We start from the raw sequence: 22,137 nt of genomic DNA, 5'->3' as shown, positions 1-22,137 counted from the left end.
AGTATAATGTTAGTTCAATCACTGTGTTGAAACTAATGTGATATTATCAGCTATACTTCAATTAAGGAAATTTAAGTAAATAAAAGTTATAAAGCAAGCCAATGAAATATTAAATAAAAATAAAGCCTTTCTAACTTGGCCAAAAAAACAAAAGAAACAAAACCAAAACAAAACAAAAAACCCCACAACAAAAAACAGCCTAAAATCGTCCTTATGCCAGAGAGGCATGTTTTTGGGATGACAAATCCTGCTCCCTTCTAATGGCTGTTCTACAGGTTTTGGAAGGTTAAGTATAGTTTGTGGAGCTCTGATTGACATTGTGTGGTCTGACTTCAAAGTGCAGATGCTTAAATACTCTTTTGGTTTTCTCACACCTATTCTGTACTTCATACCAAAAAACCCCAAAAAACAAACAAACAAAAAACTTTGCTGTGTGCATTAAAACTTTGGTTTTAACAATGAAACTTTGCTGCATAATTACCCCTTATTACCTCAGACTCTGCCTCTCAAGCATATTCAGTGTTCCCTTCCTACTCACATTTGTGAGGAAATTTGCCTGGTTTTGGATTGGAATGAACACTGATTAATTTGGGGGCTAATCTACAGGCTTTGTTGGGGTAGAATTAAGCTCAGCCAATCAGATTTCTTTTTTTGAACTTGAACTAAGAGCTGTAGAAAAAGTATAGAGTAGGTGCCAAGCTCTTAACTAAAAAGCTGACATAGAGAAAGAGCTGGCAGCTGTAATGATATATGCAAGCTGATTATGTGGAGAGAGAATGATGAAAAGAATGACAGAGAATGTACAGCCTCTGAGAGGAGATGAGAAAGAATGAAAGCAAGACAAGACTGGGAACAGGAGAGGTGAGAGAGGGTGTCTGAATTCTACAGCAAAGTCCTTCTCCAGGTCTACTTCCAATTCTCCTAAGTACTCAAAAACATACATCCTTGTAGTACTCAATCCCTGTTTCCCTTGTTAAAAAGATAACCAGAGGCCCAAAATGGCATCACTTAGGCCAAGTCACTAAACTGGGGCTTAATACCTAATTGCAATTTCAACCTCCCCCAACAGAAAGGTAAATCTTAACCTGTTAGTCTGGAATTTCCTGATAAGCACCAGTGAAGTAATCTGTCACATGGGCCCTCACACATCCCCAAAGGCAGATAAGATAATTCACCCAATATTGACCTCCTGCCCTTCACTCTAAGGAAAAGTGACCTTGCCTGGAACAATCCTTTCTTTTGTTTTACTTTCTTGTTCCACCTACTTCCTATAAAAAACCTTCCATTTTGTACAACTCCTTGGAGCTCTCCTCTATTTTCTAGATGGGATGCTGCCCAGTTTATGAATCGCTTAACAAAACCAACTGGCAATTGGTTAGATTCATATCTACTTGGTTGAATTTCTGCTCTTTAGCACACTAAAATCTTGAGAAATCTTTTTTATTATGTAAAGAACTTTATTTGAAAGAGTGGCAGCTGAGCCAAAATTAATTTCCCAGAAATCATCAATTTCATATTTATGTTGCGTCAATGAAAACTTTTCACCATTTTCTTCCATATAACTTACACAAACTGGAATATTCTTGTGCGGAAGAGAGCCTGGGGACATGAAGGTCAATTATTATTAAGATAAGATAGTCTGTCACTACCCTGCTTTGTGGACTCACATTTTCTCTTCTCTGAGGATTACGTGCACTCCCTCTTGTAGTTCTGCCACCAGCTTGTCATTCCACTGTGTACAAGTCAGTGTAAGTCTAAATTAGTCGGATAAAAAAAATGTTCTCACCAACAATTTGACTCTTTGCCATTGTATCTTAAAGTTCTTTGTATCTAATCAGCATCTGGATTTTCAACTGCCCACCTAATACTAAGGTACTTTCCTTTTCATTCCTTACCATTCTGTTCACTTTTTCTTTCCAACCACCACACAACACAAATAACATTCCAGGCTCTTACTAGGAGTTTGTTTAATTCATATCCAAGCTAGGAATTAGTCTTTTTTTTTTCTTTACTTGTTCTATATATCAGAAAACATTTCCTAATTTACCCATTAAGAATCTTTTCCATTAAAATATACTGAATGTTTCAACAAGTTCAGGTAACTAACTAGATGAGTGAGACAAATATGGAAGGAAATTAATTCCTTGAAGGAACTATAAGAAGAGTACACTATGAGGAACTATGAGAAGAGTTCTCTTCTGTAGGACAGAGAACAAACTTAGGATGTCAAAAACCAAAATATACAGAAGTTTTGGTAAACATCTAAAATGAAATTAAGTTGTATCACATCGAACAACTATTTTATTCATGTCTGTTTACTCTAAAGTATGTGAAAGATTAGACATTCTATTGCTTTATGTTTCAACCAATTACTTATCACAAAGTCACAAAGTGTGACTACAAAGGTCTTGAATTGGATTCGGCAAGGGATGAGTGTTTGAGCTTCAATTCTTTGTCTCAGCCTTCATCCTTTATCTAGAATATAAACCATGGACAGCTTGTAGTTCACTTTCCTGAGAATGAGTTTCTGAAATCTGATCAGCAAATGGAAACCATACACATTTTCAGATTTCAAATGTAAAAAAGAATGGCATCTAAATTTTATCTAATTGTATCCAGAAAAACTCTGTGTAATAGGTATGACACATACAAACACGGGTACAAAATTGCTTCTATTTATTTTATTATGAACAAAACTAATTAACTCTCAAGCCCCTATTTTTACTGATACGAAAATTCGTTTTGGTTGTTTTAAGCATGAAGTATCTCAATTTTCTTAATTTCTGAAAGGAGTTTTCTTTTTTTTTTTTTTTATTTATTTTTTTTTTCTGAAATTTATTGACAAATTGGTTTCCATACAACACCCAGTGCTCATCCCAAAAGGTGCCCTCCTCAATACCCATCACCCACCCTCTCCTCCCTCCCACCCCCCATCAACCCTCAGTTTGTTCTCAGTTTTTAACAGTCTCTTATGCTTTGGCTCTCTTGAAAGGAGTTTTCTAAAAGCAATTCTTCTCATAGGGAAGTAGGGGCTTAGATATATGTCAGGGAGTAAGGGAATACTTAGCTTCTTTGTCTACTTTTCTCTGTGGTAAATTATATTATTTGTTCAAACATATTTGCTGCACCTCCCACAGAGTCCTTCCTTGATAACCAAGAGACAAGAGGATAGTTTCCCTCCACATTGACATCAAGTTTTGCTATATTGCTAGGTTTGGTTCATAGAACGAGCAGATAAAAAACAAAGAAGTAATAGGTAAGTAGATTTTTATGAGTTTTACGAGAAGTTTATGAATTTTATGATTCTGTAGTTTTGTTTTTTTCATTTTCTCTGACAAATGACTCTCCTGACCCACATGATCCAGATCATTCAACGCACAAAGGTGAGTGAAAATAAACGCTTTCTTGCTAAAAACCCTGTAAATTTGGGGGTACTTTGCTATCAAGTGTTAATTTAAGTAGAAATGCATACTATATACTCTACTTATATATCTTCTTCCCTCATACATATATTATCTTGACTGCATCCATATTATTATATTACATAATCTTGAATAAAGAACTATGGATACCTGGTTACTAAAATTAGACCCCTGGACCTCATTCCTTCTGTATTTCTGGAGCCCTATTCCCTTTTTTTTTTCCCTTTTTCTTCCTATGCACTTGATTGTAGGATATGAAGTATTAGTGGGAGAATGCTTTCTAAAAATTTACTGATAGTAAACAACAGTATAAACAAAATTAAGCACCAATCAATTTGAAATATGTTGTGGATTAAAACAAATTCTTGTTAGCAGTATAATCATAACAAAAAGGTTTTTAGGAATTTTATGGTCACAAGCTGACTCCATCTACAGAAAAATAAATTCTTCTCAAACTAGACTGAATTTTCACATGGAAATCAGAATGGGTGCATAAATGCAAACTTGAGAACTGGAATCATTATGTTACTTTTGTTTTGTCTGGTTCATGTTTTAATTAATAGTATATATTTTCTTATTTTTTTTATGAGAATGGTTATTGAGAAGTAGTGGTAACAGTGGGAACTTGAAGGTCTACTCATGGTTGACCTCAACCATGGTTGAGCATTCTCAAGAGAGTCTCCACAGGACTCTCAGTTATAACTTACATTATTAATAGGCAGACATCTTGAGCAAATGATTTTTCTCATGAGACAAAAAAATATTAACTAAAAAAATAGGGAAAGCTAAATCTTTCTATCATCTGTGCTTAAACATTGCATTTCACAGTTATTGCTACTTATTGATATCTTTATTTATTTATTTTTTATTTATTATTATTTTTTATATCTTTATTTATTTTTGAGAGAGTGAGAGAGAGATAGAGTGAGAGCAGGGGAGGAACACAGAGAGAGGGAGACACAGAATCCGAAGCAGGCTCCAGGCTCTGAGCTGTCAGCACAGAGCCCGACGTGGGGCCTGAACCCACGAATCATGAGATCATGACCTGAGCTGAAGTTGGACACTCAACCGACTGAGCCACCCAGGCGCCCCTACTTATTGATATTTTTAAAATGTAATGTCTCAGAGGAAAAACAAAACAAGTTGAATTCCTAGCTTCTTCTTTCTAGGTTTTTAGAATCATATATTCTATTCGACAGCATGGTAAGATTAGTTAGAACTTTCACTTTCATTAATGTGATTTTTTTTCCTAATCATATTTAGTTTGTCTAACTCCTTCTGGGAGAATCTGGAATGTATATCTGTATCTCTAAAATGTGAATAAAGAGCAAATTCTGTTGCCTTTCATTGATGCGTATAAGATTCATCATACATCTACCTCTGTGAAGTAACTCCTATGGAAGTGACATGACTGCTAAAAAGGTATCATACAATCTTAGGTCACAATAATTGATCTATATCATCTAGCATAAGGAAAGTAATACTCCCACTTCCCTTTGCAGTATTGCAGTATTTTGCTCTTATATTTGGACCATAGTTTAGGAGAACAATTGTCAAAGCAGAATGTGTTCAGAGTAGTGAGATAAAACCTAGTTTTTTTTAAGGCATACACTTTAGACATTTTAAAAGTACTTATGTCTAAAACATTTTGATTAAACCCAGAATATTTAATTTTCAAAATAGAAACTGAAAGGGTGGGGAGAGTCATTGTATTTGTTATCTTAAAGTATTCAGGAGATGGTTGTGTAGAAATGACAGTAAATTTAATCTAGTTTGCTCCAGAATAATTAGGTGAATGAAGATAATGGGGACATATATTTTTAGCTCAAAATTAGGATAACTTTCCTACCAATTATAGTTTAAAAAGATAGGATGAGCTGTTCTATGGTAAAGAGTATGTTCACTCCTAGAAGAAATAAGGGAGGGAAAGTGACATGTGGAAGCTGTTCAAAAGACATCCTGACATTAGATGAAACAACTGGACTAAAAGACCCAGAGAATTACCTCCAGTATTCAAAACTCTTGAGTCCTTCTTATGCCTTGATTAATAGTAAGGATAATATAGCTCTCTTGAGTCCTTCTTATGCCTTGATTAATAGTAAGGATAATATAGCTACACATGTAAAAACAATAGTATAAATAACAAACATAACAACAATAGTTAATATTTATTTAAGGCTTACTTAGTGCCAGGTATTATTCTGCATGTGCCATATTTAAGACCCATCTCATGATGGTGTCCATCACCATCATGAGATGGGTCTTATTTTCCTATTTGAAGATAAAGATAAATGATTCATTAATTTGTGCAAATTCAAGCAGCTAATTAATGAAAGTGGGATTTGAATCCAGATGGTTTGAATTCTGAGCATATAGTCCTAACTATTAGGTAAGACTACCTCTCTGTTTTAGATTATGTTACCTTTCTTATATGTTTCCATAACCATAATAATAAATACTTGTTGGGGCACCTGGGTAGCTCAGTTGGTTAAGCATCCAACTTCAGCTCAGGTCATGATCTCACGGTTCATGGGTTCTAGCCCCGGGTCAGGCTCTATGCTGACAGCTCGGAGACTGGAGCCTGCTTTGGATTCTCTGTCTCTCTCTCTCTCTCTCTCTCTCTCTCTCTGCCCCTCCACTTCTCATGCTCTGTGTCTGTCTCTTTCTCTCTCAAATATAAATAAGCATTAAAATTTTTTTTAAATTATGAATACTTATTGTCCTTCTTAGTAAAATAGAAAAAAATTTTCACAAAGCCGCATTAGTACTTTTTAAAATTATGTATAATCTCTAACCTATAAATTCTACCTCTATTCTAAAACAAAATTTACATACTGTTTTTGTGCACCAATAGATATTTACAATATCAAGTGCAAGATTTTTGTAAAAATGTAAAAAACAATTTAAAAATCAATAAATATGGCATATATAAATACATTGTAATATCCATTTGATGGAATACTATTTGGAAAAGTAGGTATTCATGAATATGTATAAACATGTGAGAACTTAAGAATATATCAGTAAGTAAAAAATGTGGGGCACCTGGCTAGCTCAGCTGGTAGAGCATGTGACTCTTGATCTCGGGGTTGTAAATTTGAGCCCTATGTTGGGTGTAGAGATTACTTAAAAATAAAATCTTAAGAAAAATTCAAAATCAAGAATATCATTTACTTAACTTTGGAAATACACACAAGTAATACTGTGTATTTAATAAAGATATATATGTAGTAAAAGGACACACATTTATTTTGGTTGTTCTAAAAAGGAAAGGAGAGGAATACAACTGGAAAAGGCTATAAAAATTGTTCACCTTCAATGGTATTTGTAATATTTTATATCTTTTATATAAAAATACTACATAATACTATATTTTATCTAAAATAATATGCACCATAATGTAAATACATAGAAAATGTGATGAAAATGTTAGCATATATTAATTCTAGATGATAATTACTTGGATGCTTGGTATTTTCTTTTCCTTTTCCTTGATATGTATATTTAAGTTAAAAATCAATAAGGACATATAACAACAAAAGACTAGAAAGAGAACATTTTCACTGTTTATTTTCTCAAAATTTTTAATTTTTAAAATTCTAAAATCTGCCTAAATGAAAGCAAAAAGTTTGGCATCAATGAAACATTAAAAAAAAGAAAAAGTTCTGAAACATTATTCTATTTGACCATTTTTATCACAGTGTGACTGAAAGAGTAGAGAGTCTTTTATAAAATGAGGCTGTTCTCTTTTATAATATAATTTTCAAAGTCAATGTACATGAAAGGCAAAAAAAAGTTTCCTGGCTAACTTCACTACCAGTTTCATAGAATTGATAGCCGATAGGTGCTAATATAACAACTCTTTGGAACTAGGAAAATCACTCCTCTTCTAAATGTACTGATTTTTCTTTTAATAGCCTTTCTCACAAAGGAGGTGACTAACCTTGGAAAGATGCGTGAATTTTAACATAGCACTCTCTTTGGCTGCCTGTCCCATGCTCGCAGGGCAGCAAACATCTTTAGAATTTTACTCTAGCAATGGGTTTCCTTTTGCCTCCATTTTCTTTTTTCTTGTGACGAAAATAAATAAATAAACTTTCTTTGGTACTACTTTGCTCTTTATAGATGGAAGCATCAACTTATTTTACTATGAACTGGGTGACTAATAAACTAAAAGCTGTAATAGCATTCTTGACATGTAATCTCGACACCAGTTTAAGTCTTGCAATATCGAAGTATAAATCTTGGAACAAATACAATGCAGCACCAGGAAAAGCACACAATCCCTTGATAGATCCTGCCCTCAGAGAGCCTGGATGATTAGATAATGTGATCTTGCCCTGAATTTCAGAACACAAGACAACAGCCAACCATCCTCATGCTTTCTTTGATTGTAATCTCAGCTCTCCACGCAAAGATCAACTAAACTAAGGGAGACCCAGGTTCTTAGACTCTTAGCTCATTCTTTCAGATAAGTACAGAAGGTCATTTCGAGAAGGTTTCAGTTTCTGCACAAAGGTAATAGCATAGCCAACTTAACTCATTACAGCTTTCTCCCAATTTATTGGCCTTCTCAGCAGTTACATTTTACATTTATCCCAAGTTTTCAACCTTTCTACTATTGACATTTTGGGACAGAGAATTCTTTGTTGCAGTGGGCTTTCCTGTGCATTGCAGCAACATCACTGGTCTTTATATATCAGATGCCAGTAGCAATTTCCTCTTAATGGTGACAACTAAAAATGTCTCCAGACATTTGCAGTATCTCCTGGAGGGCAAAATCTTTGCATTAGAGCCATCATTCTACTTTGAGCCAAATCCTGGCAAAACTAATCACTTTTGGGGATTCTACTCAGCTGCCTGATCCTGCACCAACTGATAGTATGTCCCATATTCTTTCTCTGAAATTCCACTCTGCAAGCTTTGGACCTGCTAGGTGGCTTCTCCACAAAGTTCATCTAAATATAGAAAGTGGACATTCTTTCAAATGGTTTTCATTTCAAATAAAATAAAATAAAATATCAGTGAAATACCTAATGAAATAAAAGTATATTTGCCTAATAAAATAGTTATTTTATTACAGTATATTTGCCTAATAAAATACAGTTATTAACATATTATAATATGTTAATTATAGAAAATAAGAAAAGTACAGAAAAGACCAAGCTCAAATAAAACTTTATTCATATAGGGACGCCTGGGTCGTTAAGTTGATTGAGCTTCTGACTCCTGATTTCGGCTCAAGTCATGATCTCACAGTTCGTGAGTTAGAGCCCTCATCGGGCTCTGTGCTGACAAGGCAGAGCCTGTTTGGGATTCTCTCTCTCCCTTTCTCTCTCTATGCTCCTCCCCCACTCATGCTCTCTCTCCCTCTCTGTATGTCTCTCTCTCTCAAAATAAACTTAAAAAAAAAAACAACACACACATTACTCATATGTATTGCCCAACTCTAGGCATTACAAAACTTATTTTATATATTCTCTGTCATGGATAGCTCTCTACACATGCATGTACATTATACATTTCTGTTTTCGAAATGAGATTACATTGTGTCTATCTGTATGTAGTCTGTTTTTAATCATTTAACATGTTTTTTTACAGTATATAATCTTTAAGAGAGAGAGCACATGAGAGCAAGCCACGGAGACAGAGAGAGAGGGAGAGAGAAATTCCAAGCAGGCTCTGCACTGTCATCACAGAGCCTGAGGTGGGGCTCCAACTCACAAACTGTGAGATCAAGACCTGAGCTGAAACCAAGAGTTGGAGACTCAACCGACTGAGCCACTCAGGCGCCCTTCTAATACATTACTTTAATAGTTCCATGCTATTTAATTACAAATGTTTCATTATTTAGTAAGTCAATATCCTGCTGTTACAAAGCTGCAGGCTTTTAAATGAATGTAAAAGACCTAAATTCCACAGAAATATATTCTAGAAAGCCTGTAGTCCCTGCCACCATATTGGCATCATTTATGTATTTTATTATTTTATGTCAAAGGTGTGAGGCCTGTTTACTTCATGAAGTCAGCCAGGTTGTTCCAACAGATCCATGGACCTCTGTATTTTATTAGGCAAATGGCAGCATCTTCCAATAATACTATGACACTGGAAGAACATTTGTCTCCCAGGAACTAAGATTCTTTTCTTGGAATGTGACAGGATGGAATTAAAAACTGTAGAGATGCTTATCTGATAATATTTCTTCTAGGTTATTACAGTATTAGAAAAAGTTATAAAGGTGGAATAAGGTTGTTGAGCTTTAGGTAGAGGAGAAAATGTATAAAACTTTGGTAAGTCTATTTAAAAACAAGACTTAGACGAGAGTTCAAGTTCATCTGAGTAAAATTAGTCTAACTGCTATATGTAATGTGTACATACGTGTATTAGAATGTATCTGTATTATATTAGGGTCTAAAAATTATGTTTGTGATAATATATCTCAAAAAATGTTTGAAATGATACCAGGTAATGGGTTACAAAGAAATTGCATATAAACTGTCTTTTTTTAATTTTATCCTGATCACTTAAATTTCTTTTTTTTTTTTGTTTTTTTTTTTTGTTTTGTTTTTTGTTTTTTCTTTTTTTTTATACCATATCTTCTTTTTTTTTTTTTTATGAAATTTATTGACAAATTGGTTTCCATACAACACCCAGTGCTCATCCCAAAAGGTGCCCTCCTCAATACCCATCACCCACCCTCTCCTCCCTCCCACCCCCCATCAACCCTCAGTTTGTTCTCAGTTTTTAACAGTCTCTTATGCTTTGGCTCTCTCCCATTCTAACCTCTTTTTTTTTTTTCCTTCCCCTCCCCCATGGGTTCCTGTTAAGTTTCTCAGGATCCACATAAGAGTGAAACCATATGGTATCTGTCTTTCTCTGTATGGCTTATTTCACTTAGCATCACACTCTCCAGTTCCATCCACGTTGCTACAAAAGGCCATATTTCATTTTTTCTCCTAAATTTCTATGAAATAACTATTTGAATAATAATGTTTCATTCAAAATATTTATTTTATTTAAACTAAAACCATTTTTATCTCTTTATTAAGTATATATTTGTGTTTTCACTAATCTTTTCTAAAAAGAACCAGAAAAAAACATACTGCTCAGTGTCATTTGTAATTCTGAAGAAAAATGGCTCACCAGTGAGGTTTTGTGATTATCTATCTCCCTTTGTCTAATGATACAAGACACAGCTACAAAAGCAAGAATGGTTGGTAGTCAGAGTTTGACTAGATTTTTTTGTAAGAATCATAAAAATATTGCTAACAGATAAACTTTTTTTAGAAATTTAAGAAGTTACTTCTCATAAGTTTATATATTTTTATTAAAATATTTTTACTTATAAACTTCTTAGGAAAAATTTCAAAGTGTCAAATAAAACAGCATGTACATACACAACATGGACATATTTATTGAGTACTAACTATATGACAAACTATTCTAGAATAAAGAGCTAGACAGGTAAAGGCCTTGTCTTCTTGAAACCTTCATTTTAGAACAATAAACTGATGTCACTAATGATGACAATTCCTATTCAGTAAGCAAGGATTACAGAGAACAAAAGAAAAATCTCACCTTATAAAATATCTTCTTTTAAAGCTGGGATTAGAAAGAAGTTATTCCAAGAGCTTCATGTAAAATTCTATTTCTTTAATTTACACAAAATTGTGTAAGTTTATCTTCTAGAGGTTTTCACTGATTTCAATATCTAAAAAGTAAAAACAAATTCTTGTTCAATTCACATCTCGATTAATTTTTTAAACCTTTTAGGATAGAATGTCATGGTTACAGTTATATTTTCAAATAAATGTGTAACCAATTGAGCTTCACACCTTATGAGAGTACTCATATACCAACTCCCTCAAAGGTACCTTTAAAAAGTTTGTTTTCTGTTTTATAGGCAAAATGTGCAAAAATTTTAATTTGCAGTCCATTGAGTAACAGCGAAGTTGAATGTTCATTTTCTTAAAAATATTTTTTTTCTTAAATGTTTATTTATTCATTTTTGAGAGAGAGAGAGAGAGAGAGAGAGAGAGAGAAGCAGAGAGAGAGGGAGAATCCCAAGCAGGCTCTGCATTGTCAGTGCAGAACCAGACACGGCACTAGAATCCACGAAATGTGAGATCATGACCTGAACAGAAACCAAGAGTTGGATGCTTAACCAACTGAGCCACCTAGGCACCCCATCACTTTTATTTTTTCTTTTGTGAAGTGCTATCTATATTCTTTAATCATTTTTCACATTTTTAACATGCATATTTTTTTGATTTATAAACAACAAAAAGTTCTCATCCAGTATCCCAGGTTTTTCTCTCTCAAAAGGTTTAAAATTGAGGTAAAAGGTAAACTGATATTCATTTTTAACTATTAAAACATGTACCAAATTTCCAAAATTTGGTTCATAAAAACAAAATGTTGGTTATTATTTGTTAAAGGAATATATACATACATATATACACATGCATGTACATTATACGTATACACACACACACACACACACACACACACACACACACACAGTAAAGCTTTGGTTTGCGAGCATAATTCATTCCAGAAACATGCTTGTAATCCAAAGCACTTGTATATCAAAGAGAATTTCAAGAACCATTGGCTCAGTTGTGATCATGTGACATTCAGTGTTATGTACTACTTGTATTGCAAGACATTGCTCGTTTATCAAGTTAAAATTTATTAGAAATGTTTGCTCGTCTTGTGGAACACTCATAGAACAAGTTATTTGCAATTCAAGGTTGTACAATACATAGTTATATATATTTATTTGTACATACATATATATGTTTAAGGATAAAATGCAGTATTTCCTCTATCAGACTAAGTTGTTCTAAAACAAGGAGATCTGTATGATAATATAGTAGCAACAATAATCATGATATTAATAAACATTATCGAGCAACTATATATATATAGTATTTTCCTATATATTTTATAAATAATTATTTTAATCCTTAAACAATCCTCTAAAGTAGCTATTGTTATTATTTTGGATTTGAAGGAATATAAGCTTTGGAAAGTTTCATTCAGTTCGCCAGAGTTTAGCCTGTACAGACAGTAAGTAGCCTAGAATAGTTTAAAATCCAAATCTGTAGTAATCCTTTGTCTCTGATCTTTCCAGTGGGCACTACTGTATCGACATGCACCACACAAATGATCAGAAGGCAGAGTAAATGACATTCTAATTCCCGTCAACAAGGCCTTGCCTTATCACTCACTTTATATTCTTCCCTTTTTATCTTTTGTGTCTCATTTCCTTTTTTCTTTTAATTTTTTTAATGTTTATTTATTTTTGAGAGAGAGAGACAGAGCACAAGCAGGGGAGGGGCAGACAGAGAGGGAGACACAAAATCTGAAGCAGGCATAGAGTCCAATGCAGGGCTCACAGCCACCAACTGTGAGATCATGACCTGAGTGGGAAAAAGCAGTGTTTGTTTGGAGTATTTATTTGAATGGGAGAAAACTGGAATATAATCACAATTTTAAAAAATAGCAAGAAAAACTGTGGTACTCTGAATACTATCTTCCTTCAAATTCTATGAATAGGATTTATTTCTTGCTCATGGAAAACATGGGACTATTTGTGGTTAATTACTGCCCTCTGTTGACAACATGTTAAATGTCTTAATATATTCTTAAGAGTATTTAAGGTTATAATTACAAGAAATTTCACCTATAAATCTCATCTATAAAGATGAATAAATCTAAAAGAATTGAAGTGCCTTTGCTTAATAGCCATAGCTAGTTAATGATTAAGGATGGAATGACACCTCAGGTACCATGACCTATGATCAGTCTTGTGTTACATAATTTAAAACAATATATTTTTTTCCTGAGAATAGTTTCCATTTTCTAAGACTCAAAAACAAAATTTACAAGTCATAGAAATTTTAAAAATTATTAAAAATTAAAAAAAAGTCTGTTTAGTTTAAAAATAAATCATACAGTAAAGAAAAGAGTAGGAAGTAGAAGTAGAAAATAAACATCTTTCTCTCTCCACCTGATTCCACTTCCAGAGATGGCCATTATTAACTGTTTCTTTGTCACTCTAGAAATTATTTATATATGTATCTAACTTTTTTCAAAATTGACGCACAGTTCTCCAACTTTTTAAAACAATTTAAAACATATATCTTAGAGTTAATTTCATATTAGCACATAAATCAAGATATAAGGCATTTTTTCATACCACGGCTTTTTATTGGCACTTTGAAATTTACAGGGAAGTTTAGAATGTCCTTAATTAGGTTTGCCTCGTATTTCCTCATAATTAATTTAGGTTATGCATTTCTTCTTGGACTATTACATAAGTGAGGCTGTTTTGTTCTCATTTCTTTCCATCAGAGGGCACGCGATTTGGTTTGTCTCATTACTGATGATGGATGTTCATTTTGATCATTTAATCCAGGTGTTATGTGCAGACTTCTCCAATTGCAAGTGATCCCGTTTTTCTGTTCCTGCGCACAGAGAGGATTTGAATGGCAGATGTGCTCAGCTAATTACAAAATCAAAAATAATTACTTTGTCAAATCCTTTGTCTCAGGTAGCAGGAATGGAATAGATCTCAGAATGTATTATTTTCACAGTAGTACTGGCTTCTCTGGCCTCTCATTTGATTCCAATGCCCATTTCTGGAGGAACACACAGATTCAGGAGTATTTGACCAGTTGTACATGGAGTGTGAGGAAGGGTCTGGTATATTAAATAATTCATATAAGTGTGAAGTTTGTTAATACGTAGGTCTGTATGTAATGTGAAGTATAATAATATTTTCATTGGCAACTAGATGAACTCCAAAAACCAGAACTGCTGAAAATTTACTTTTAAACACTTAGTAAGGTTGTCATATTTTCAAAAAATCCTATTAAAATTTCAGTCATTCTTTTAAATTTTGATATTCATTAAAAATGTTCACTTTGCACATATATTTTAATAAATAACTTTCAATACTCTAAAGAAAAAACTTTTTGAAAATATGAAATTTTTAAATGTTTAGATTTAATTTACATTTGACAAAATATTTGAAATTGCATATACTTAAAGTAGAACAAAATTGTCAATATGTTGATTATAATTATTAATTTTGCTAAAATGAAGTCAAGAAAGATCAATGCTATGAAATAAATACATAAATACTTATGAATTGTGCATGCATCTAGTTTGTTATTCATCCAAAGCATCACTGGACAATTTAAGCGATACCCAAATATGCACAATATAAATTCAATTGATATGTCCTTAGACATTGATATGCCTTGGTATTTTGCCAACTTTCAGCCCTATAAAAATTATAGCTTTATAACATATTTTACAACTTCATCTTTATGAAGTATATTGTCTAAGTAGGATAGAAAATATCTTATGCAATAATGTACTAATGTGATTAATAACTTTTAATATTTAACATATGGTCATCATTAATGCTTTGCTGCTTTCTACTTCACCATAATACAAACAGGTGTTTTCTGAATAATCCATTTATCAGCTATTTTTTGACCACCTATTACATGACACTACTGGGACTATAGCAGTGAACAAACCAGATAAGCATTGCTGTTTTCTTGGAACTTACATTTAAGTGCATTTTTCATCAAAGGGGTCAGGGGAAATATTCAGGCATATGACATAGCTTTTGGCCACGTAATGGCACAAACTATCTCAGTTTTCTTTGTTGACAAATTTTGTCTGAATAAACATGTGGTTTGGGTAGGACAAAGTCATGATTGCAGAGGGATTTATCAGAAGACTTGATGAAAAGATCTGGCTTTGGGGAAAATTTTAAGGGGCAAAAGGAAGCAGAAGAATAATAGGAAACTGTCAATGTAGGTAATAGCATTCTCAGAATTTAATGAGTATAATTAAAAGAAGAAACAAGGAAAATATAAATTTAAATTGAGTGTTGTTTCAGGCTAGAAAGGTATTCTAGAAAGTAAGCAGAATAAGGTTGAATAATTGGTACCTTAACATGTAATGAGCAATCACAAAACCACAACCCTTATATTCCAATGGAAAGATAGTGATAAACAGGTGGTGTCCATTTTGCACACTCAGAAAAGCAAGGCTAATTAGAAGTGCTGTACTTGTAAATTCAGTTCCATTAAAAGCAAAACCAATTCAGGAAATGGTATTTTCATGGCATGATTTTTTTTTCTGAGTTCTACTAGGATTGTGTCAAATCCATATATGAGTTATTCATTTGAGAGTTTAGAAAGTGAGGTGCCTGCCAAAAACCCATCTGGATGGAGAAGAGTATCTATTTCCACTTTTTTGACAATAGTCATTTTTCTTTCTTTTGATGTTGAAGTCATTCAGAATCCAGGTGACATTCATTAAAGTAAGACTAAAGTAAGACTAAACCATGAAAGTATGACAAAACTTGGTTTTCATTCTCTCACAAAAATTGAAGTAATGAAATGCATAAGTGACAAGATCAATCTAGATTTTTCATGTTTATCTTACTTAGGGAGTGTATCCTTCCTTTTACAAAAATAGATGACAACTGATATGCATTTGCTTTAGTGTAATATTTCAGGCTTCATTATCTACATGTCACTAAGCATGGAAATAATCTTCGGTGAGTATTAACATTCTTTTATGGCACATGGGTTAGGGGGCTGTTTTCCATCTTGAAACATTTCTCCTGATACTTGTTCTATTCATTCTTTGTGGATAGCATGTACCACTCATAATCAATAAGGACCCAGATTTATTTACTGTCTGAAATAACCTTAACTCCAGTCCACTCCACAGTCTCTCTTCCTCTTTAGTAGTCAGTATCATGAAGTTGGGGTGAATATTTTTTGTTTACCCCAAACAAATGTTGTACATTGCTATATATGATTTTTTACACAAATAATTCATCCAATTGTTTTTTATTTTACTTAAGATTTTATTTTTAAGTAACCTTCCCACCCAACACAGGACTTAAACTCACAACCCCAAGACCAAGAGTCTCTTGCTTTTCTGACTGGGCCAGTCAGGTGCCGCAACCCCCCTCCCCCCACCAATTGTTTTTTAAAAAACACGTAAATAGTATATTACTCCTTTTCGTTTGCAACTACATTTTTTCACACATGATTACATTTCTGAAATGTATACGTATTTACCTTTGTGGATCTCCTTTCACTTTTGCTTTGGTATAGTATTCCATTTATTTCTTTTTAATTTTTTTTTTAACTTTTATTTATTTTTGAGACAGAGAGAGACACAGCATGAACGGGGGAGGGGCAGAGAGAGAGGGAGACACAGAATCGGAAGCAGGCTCCAGGCTCTGGGCCATCAGCCCAGAGCCCGACGCGGGGCTCGAACTCACGGACTGTGAGATCATGACCTGAGCTGAAGTCGGACGCCTAACCGACTGAGCCACCCAGGCGCCCCTCCATTTATTTAAAAAAAGGCAATTAATTGTTTTCATCTCTATGCTTAGGGGAAGTTAGTTTGATTAGCTTGCTTTCACTTGTTTTTGCTTCAGTGAACATTCTTACACGACACCCTGCACAAATCTAAGCGTATGTTCTAAATAGATATGTAAGATTGGAATTGCTGCATTGTAGAATAAGAGGTTTTTTAGTTAATGCAAGGTATTCTATATTGATCATCGCAGAACTATATAAGACTACTTATTTCTCCACATGCTTGCCAAAAGTGTTGTCAGAATTTTAAATTTCTGATATACTGATATTAAGAAATGCCATCTTATTGTTGATTTTGCTTTTATTTCTTAGATTTCTTGTAAGGAAATATTCATATTTATTGATTTACTGATATGAGAAATGCCTGTTCATATCCTTTGACTCTTTAAAATACTAGGTTTGTTGTTCTGTCTTGTTTTTATTTAAAAAAAATTTTAATGTTTATTCATTATCGAGAGAGACAGAGCATGAGCAGGGAAGGGGCAGAGAGAGGGGGACACACACAGAATCCAAAGCAGACTCCAGGCTCTGAGCTGTCAGCACAGAGCCAGTCACGGGGCTCGAACTCACAAACCATGGGATCATGACCTGAGCCGAAGTCGGACACCCAACCGACTGAGCCACCCGAGCTCAGTCTTGTTTTTATTTAAATAATAAATGTTTCTTATATATTTTGGGAAATATTTTCTATTGGTTATATGAATTAGAGATGCCTTCTCCAAATATGTATGTTGTCTTTCTGGTTTGCTTAGAGTGGGTGGTTTTGTTTTTGTTTTTTTGTCAAATAAGGATTAATACTGAGGCAGGTAAATATGTCAGTCTTTTCCTTAATGGCTTGTGCTTTAAAAATCTTATATAAAAAATTCTACCTATCGTAACATGGATGAATATATTATTCTACATTTTCTTCTAAAATTTTACTTTTAAATCTTTAGCTTTGAAATCTTCATTTTCATCTTCTGTTTCAAACATTTCAAAGTTCTTTCGGCTATTTTTTTTTCACTCTTTACATCTTCCATATGAAGTTTAATATTGGTGTGCCAGTTTCTTCAAAACCAGTTACTGTTGACTGGTAATGCATTGAATTAATAAATTAATTTGGGAAGAGCGAGCTTGAATAACTAAGAAGAGCTAAGATTTAGTGACTTGGGAGATGTACTGAGCTTCGCTCAGAGACAAGCAGCTCATTAATAAAAACAGAAGTAAAGGTTGAACTCACTGGGTTCATGCCAGTGAGACTGATGCAATCATGCAGGGGACCGCACTAAGAAGGGTTCTATGCCTAGTTTAATACTGTGCTATCACCATCTTAACTTCTGATCAACTGATCCACGGTTTCCTTTTGCTACTAGGCCCCCCAAATAATGTAGCTGGTGTTAGAGAGTACATGGGTAGAGTGGCATAACATGGACAGATAGGGTGGTGGGTGTATTTGGAAGTTCTCTTCCATTGGCTTTTATTTTCTCAATGAAATAGGAAGAAAAGGTTATTTTTCTCCCTGTGCTGCATTCTGGGTTATATCTCAAGGTCTCATATTCAGTTCATTAATTCTTTCTGTGTCTAATCTGCTGTTTGATTGATTCAATATTTATTATTTTTAATTAATTTATTTTTTAATGTTTATTTACTTTTGAGAGAGAGAGAGAGAGAGAGAGCATGAGAGGAGGAGGGGCAGAGAGAGAGGGAGACAGAATCTGAAGCAGGTTCCAGGCTCTGAGCTGTCAGCACAGAGCCCGACGCGGGGCTCGAACTCACTGATAGTGGGATCATGACCTGAGGTGAAGTCTGACACTTAACTGACTGAGCCACCCAGGTGCCCCAATTCAATAAATTTTTAATTTTTGTGCTTGTATTTTAATTTTAATTCTATTTGATTTTCTTTGAACTCTGCCTTTTTTCATAATTTGGTGTTTTTTGTTTTATGCTTTTTGTTTCTTGTTTTTTATTTAATGATTTTATATGTACTTTCTGGCCTTATTTTTCTTTAGTATTTTTTTTTTTGAAGTTTTAGGTACTCTAATCATCCTGTTGACTATGTGGTTGCTAGTGGTTATTTATGACACAAATAACTTTCAAAATGTTTTCAGCTTCACAGTGAGATTATTTTTGATAATCCTGTCTTGGGTTATGTATCTTTTCAGAGAGTTTGTACATTTGCATTTGCCAGGTATTCCAGATGACAACTATTATCCCATTTGGAAACTTTGTTTCACCCTGTATACAGGCATTTTATTTCATAAAATTGTCATAATGCATTGACTTTATTAGAACAACATAATTTACTGCTGTTTTTGGAAAACAAACATGTGTGAGTGAATGGGGGAGGGGTAGAGAAAGAGGGAGAGGATCCAAACAGAGCCCAGTGCAGGGCTCCAACCCACAAAATCGTGAGATCATGACCTGCCCCCCAGTCAGACACTTAACGGACTGAGCCACCCAGGTGTCCCCAATAAGTGCGTTTTAATACAACTGGAAGGTCTGCAAAACAATTTGAGTAACAACTACACTTTAATTATGATGTACTGTTTTATTTTCTTTATTTGTTCTTTAGTTTCCCAATAATCAATTAAAAGTCAAAAAGAGGAATACGGTTTAGTTTTAAAACATTATTTAAATTCAGTAAAAACTTGCATGTATGGGATACAATTTTTGCCAACTAAAACATTATTCTTCCCAGTTCATACTCTATTTCAGTGTTTTAAATTTTAATCACACAAACAGAGCTCTTATTATTTAATAACAGCTCTATATAAACATAAATTTTTATGAATAAAACAAAGCTTTATGTAACATGAAATATTCTAGATCATAGAAAAAGGGAATGTTTCTTATATCATTTTACATATTTATCATAACCTTAATATCATAACACATTAGGAAACTCTAGAATAATTCACTTAGCACTATTAATTTTCTAAATACATTGATTAGAAATATAATTTCCCATAGCATGAAAATAATAACACCAGAAGCAGAAAGGAGTTAGGAATATAAGTTTTGTTCAGAATTAGGGCACCAAATAAGCAATTACACATACACATTAAAAAGAAACCCCAGGGGTGCCTGGATGGCTCAGTTGGTTAAGTGTCCACTTTGGCTCAGGTCATGATCTCACGGTTCATGGGTTCAAGCCTCACATCGGGCTCTCTGTTGTCAGCACGGAGCCCGCCTCAGATCCTCTGTCCTCCTCTTTCTTTGTCCCTCCCCCACTCACACGGTGCTCTCTCTCAAAAATAAATAAACAACAACAACAAAAAAAGGAAAAATACAAATATTTAAAAAAAGAAAAACCATATGTCAAGAAATATTTGTTAAAATTCTATATGCAATCAGAATTAAATTTCTAAGCATTATTAAGGAAAGAGGAATCGACAGAAATTGCTTAAAAACAATGAAGAATATTCATACACACACACATACACAGATAAACCAGCAAACAATATGTAAAACAGTGAAACACTGAGATAATTAAAAGTAACAAAAAGACAGGAATGTCCATTATCATGAAATTTTTCAATATTATTTTTGGCACTTTAGATCTGTACTGCCCAATACATTAGCTATTGTTCACATGTGAGTGTTTAAATGATTTACAATTAAATCAAACTTAAAAGTCAACTCCACAGTTATACTAGCCATGTGCACCTAGTAACTCCCCTGTTGGTAGTGAAGATTTAAAGCATTTCCATCATCACAGAAAATTCTGTTGGATAGTGCTGTTCTTCTAGATAATGCAACAAGACAATAAAAAAAATATTGTATACACATTAAAATAGGGAGAGAAACTTACTCTTAGATGTAGGCAACCAGATTGTATACCTAGAAAACTGAATAAACTACAAGTACATCAGTGAGGAAATTTGTTGACTGTTTAGGTTAATACACACAAAAAAATCAATGTAGCCTTTTTTCTCTATTAGCAATTACCATTTCAAAATGGAAATAAAAAATACTCTGTTATTGTAGCAAATAATGAACACATAAATAGTAAACAGTAAATGACAGAGTACCCATATATAAATTTAATGGCAAAAATGAAAAATATGTATAATTTGTTTTTGGTGTATTTTTGATGGGCATTAAAGAGGACCTGTGCAAAATGGAGAAACTATGTACCTAAATAGAAATGATTGCAAAATTAATGGATAATTTCAAGCAATTCCATAATAATTTGATTTTTACTTTAGATTTTAAATAAGATTTTATATTTCAGAAGAATTATACCTAGTAAAATTACAAAGACAAACTGGAAGAAGAGGTTCTGTTCTTGCTTTACTAGATATTAAAATTGAATATGAAAACATCATATGCAAAAGAAAGTATATTATCTCATTAAGGTGCATAGTAACTCATGGAATATATAAAAAGCCTAAAAGAGTCTAACATGGTGTTATATAGGAAATAATTCAATGGGAAATTGTTTATTTAATAAATGTTGCTGTGGGTTGATTAATCATCTGACAAAAGAAAAGCCAGATTCTTATTTCATTATTTAAAAACCACTGTCAATGAAGTAAATGCTGAAATGTAAAGAAAATGAACAAATACTTTACAAAAATAGTAGAGAAATGAAGTGCTATAGGTGTTACTAAATGCAGAACATATTCAGAAAATAGAAAAGGGATAAAAGTATAAAAGGGATATATGTAACTACACATTTTTATTGTGTGGCAAAAGATACCACAAAGTAGCTAATGACAAATGATAGTAGTAAAGGCTAAACAAATATATCTTAATATAAAAAATTAATATATCCTACAAATATTTCTGATAAGTTGATTTAAGAAAAGACAAATACCCAAGCTAGAAAAATGGCAGTTGTGGCAGACATGGTTAATAGCCATCAAATATTCCCCAAATATACCTCATTTGTATTTCCCAGACTTACTAACAGTCTGATACCATAAGACTAGGTAGCGTGAGAAGTCACAGATAGTATCTGAAAGCTAAGGCTGCAAAGAGCTTTTATGTCTCCTCTGCGATTCTTTGAGTTTTTGGAAGCTCTCTTGGAACAAATACTATAGGTAGTTCAGATATAACACTGAAGGGTCTTTTCCAGTCTAAGTCCCTGAGTGACTGTGGATCTGGGTTTGCTGCTAATTCATTCTGGGCATGTAACATGATTGAGAAATAAAATTCTCCTGTGTTAAGCCATCAAAGTTTCTGGGTTAGTATATTATCAGAGCATATCCTAGATTATCCTAATACAGCAGGCAAGTTATAGAAGAAGAAATAAAACAGTAACATGATCATTAGGAATATTTCAGCATCACAGGAATGCAAGTTAA

General features: G+C 33.4%; 1 protein-coding gene across 2 annotated transcripts in view; it reads right to left on the bottom strand.

Annotated features, from left to right (window-relative positions):
• Positions 1–22,137, bottom strand: part of TFPI (tissue factor pathway inhibitor) — a 104,210-nt gene that overhangs the window by 70,874 nt on the left and 11,199 nt on the right. Inside the window, exons 2-3 of one of the 2 annotated variants that reach the window (XM_047873312.1) lie at positions 11,001–11,133; positions 1,668–1,754 (exon numbers count right to left, since the gene is read on the bottom strand). The gene's annotated coding sequence lies outside the window, so the exon portion shown is untranslated. The remainder of the gene's footprint in view (positions 1–1,667; positions 1,755–11,000; positions 11,134–22,137) is intronic. The other variant, XM_047873313.1, reaches the window with a different exon arrangement.

This window comes from Prionailurus viverrinus, chromosome C1 (genome assembly GCF_022837055.1).
Source record: "Prionailurus viverrinus isolate Anna chromosome C1, UM_Priviv_1.0, whole genome shotgun sequence".
NCBI classification, from domain to species: Eukaryota; Metazoa; Chordata; class Mammalia; order Carnivora; family Felidae; genus Prionailurus; species Prionailurus viverrinus.
The sequence above is the reverse complement of the archived record's forward strand: the minus strand, read 5'-3'. Positions and strand labels throughout refer to the sequence as shown.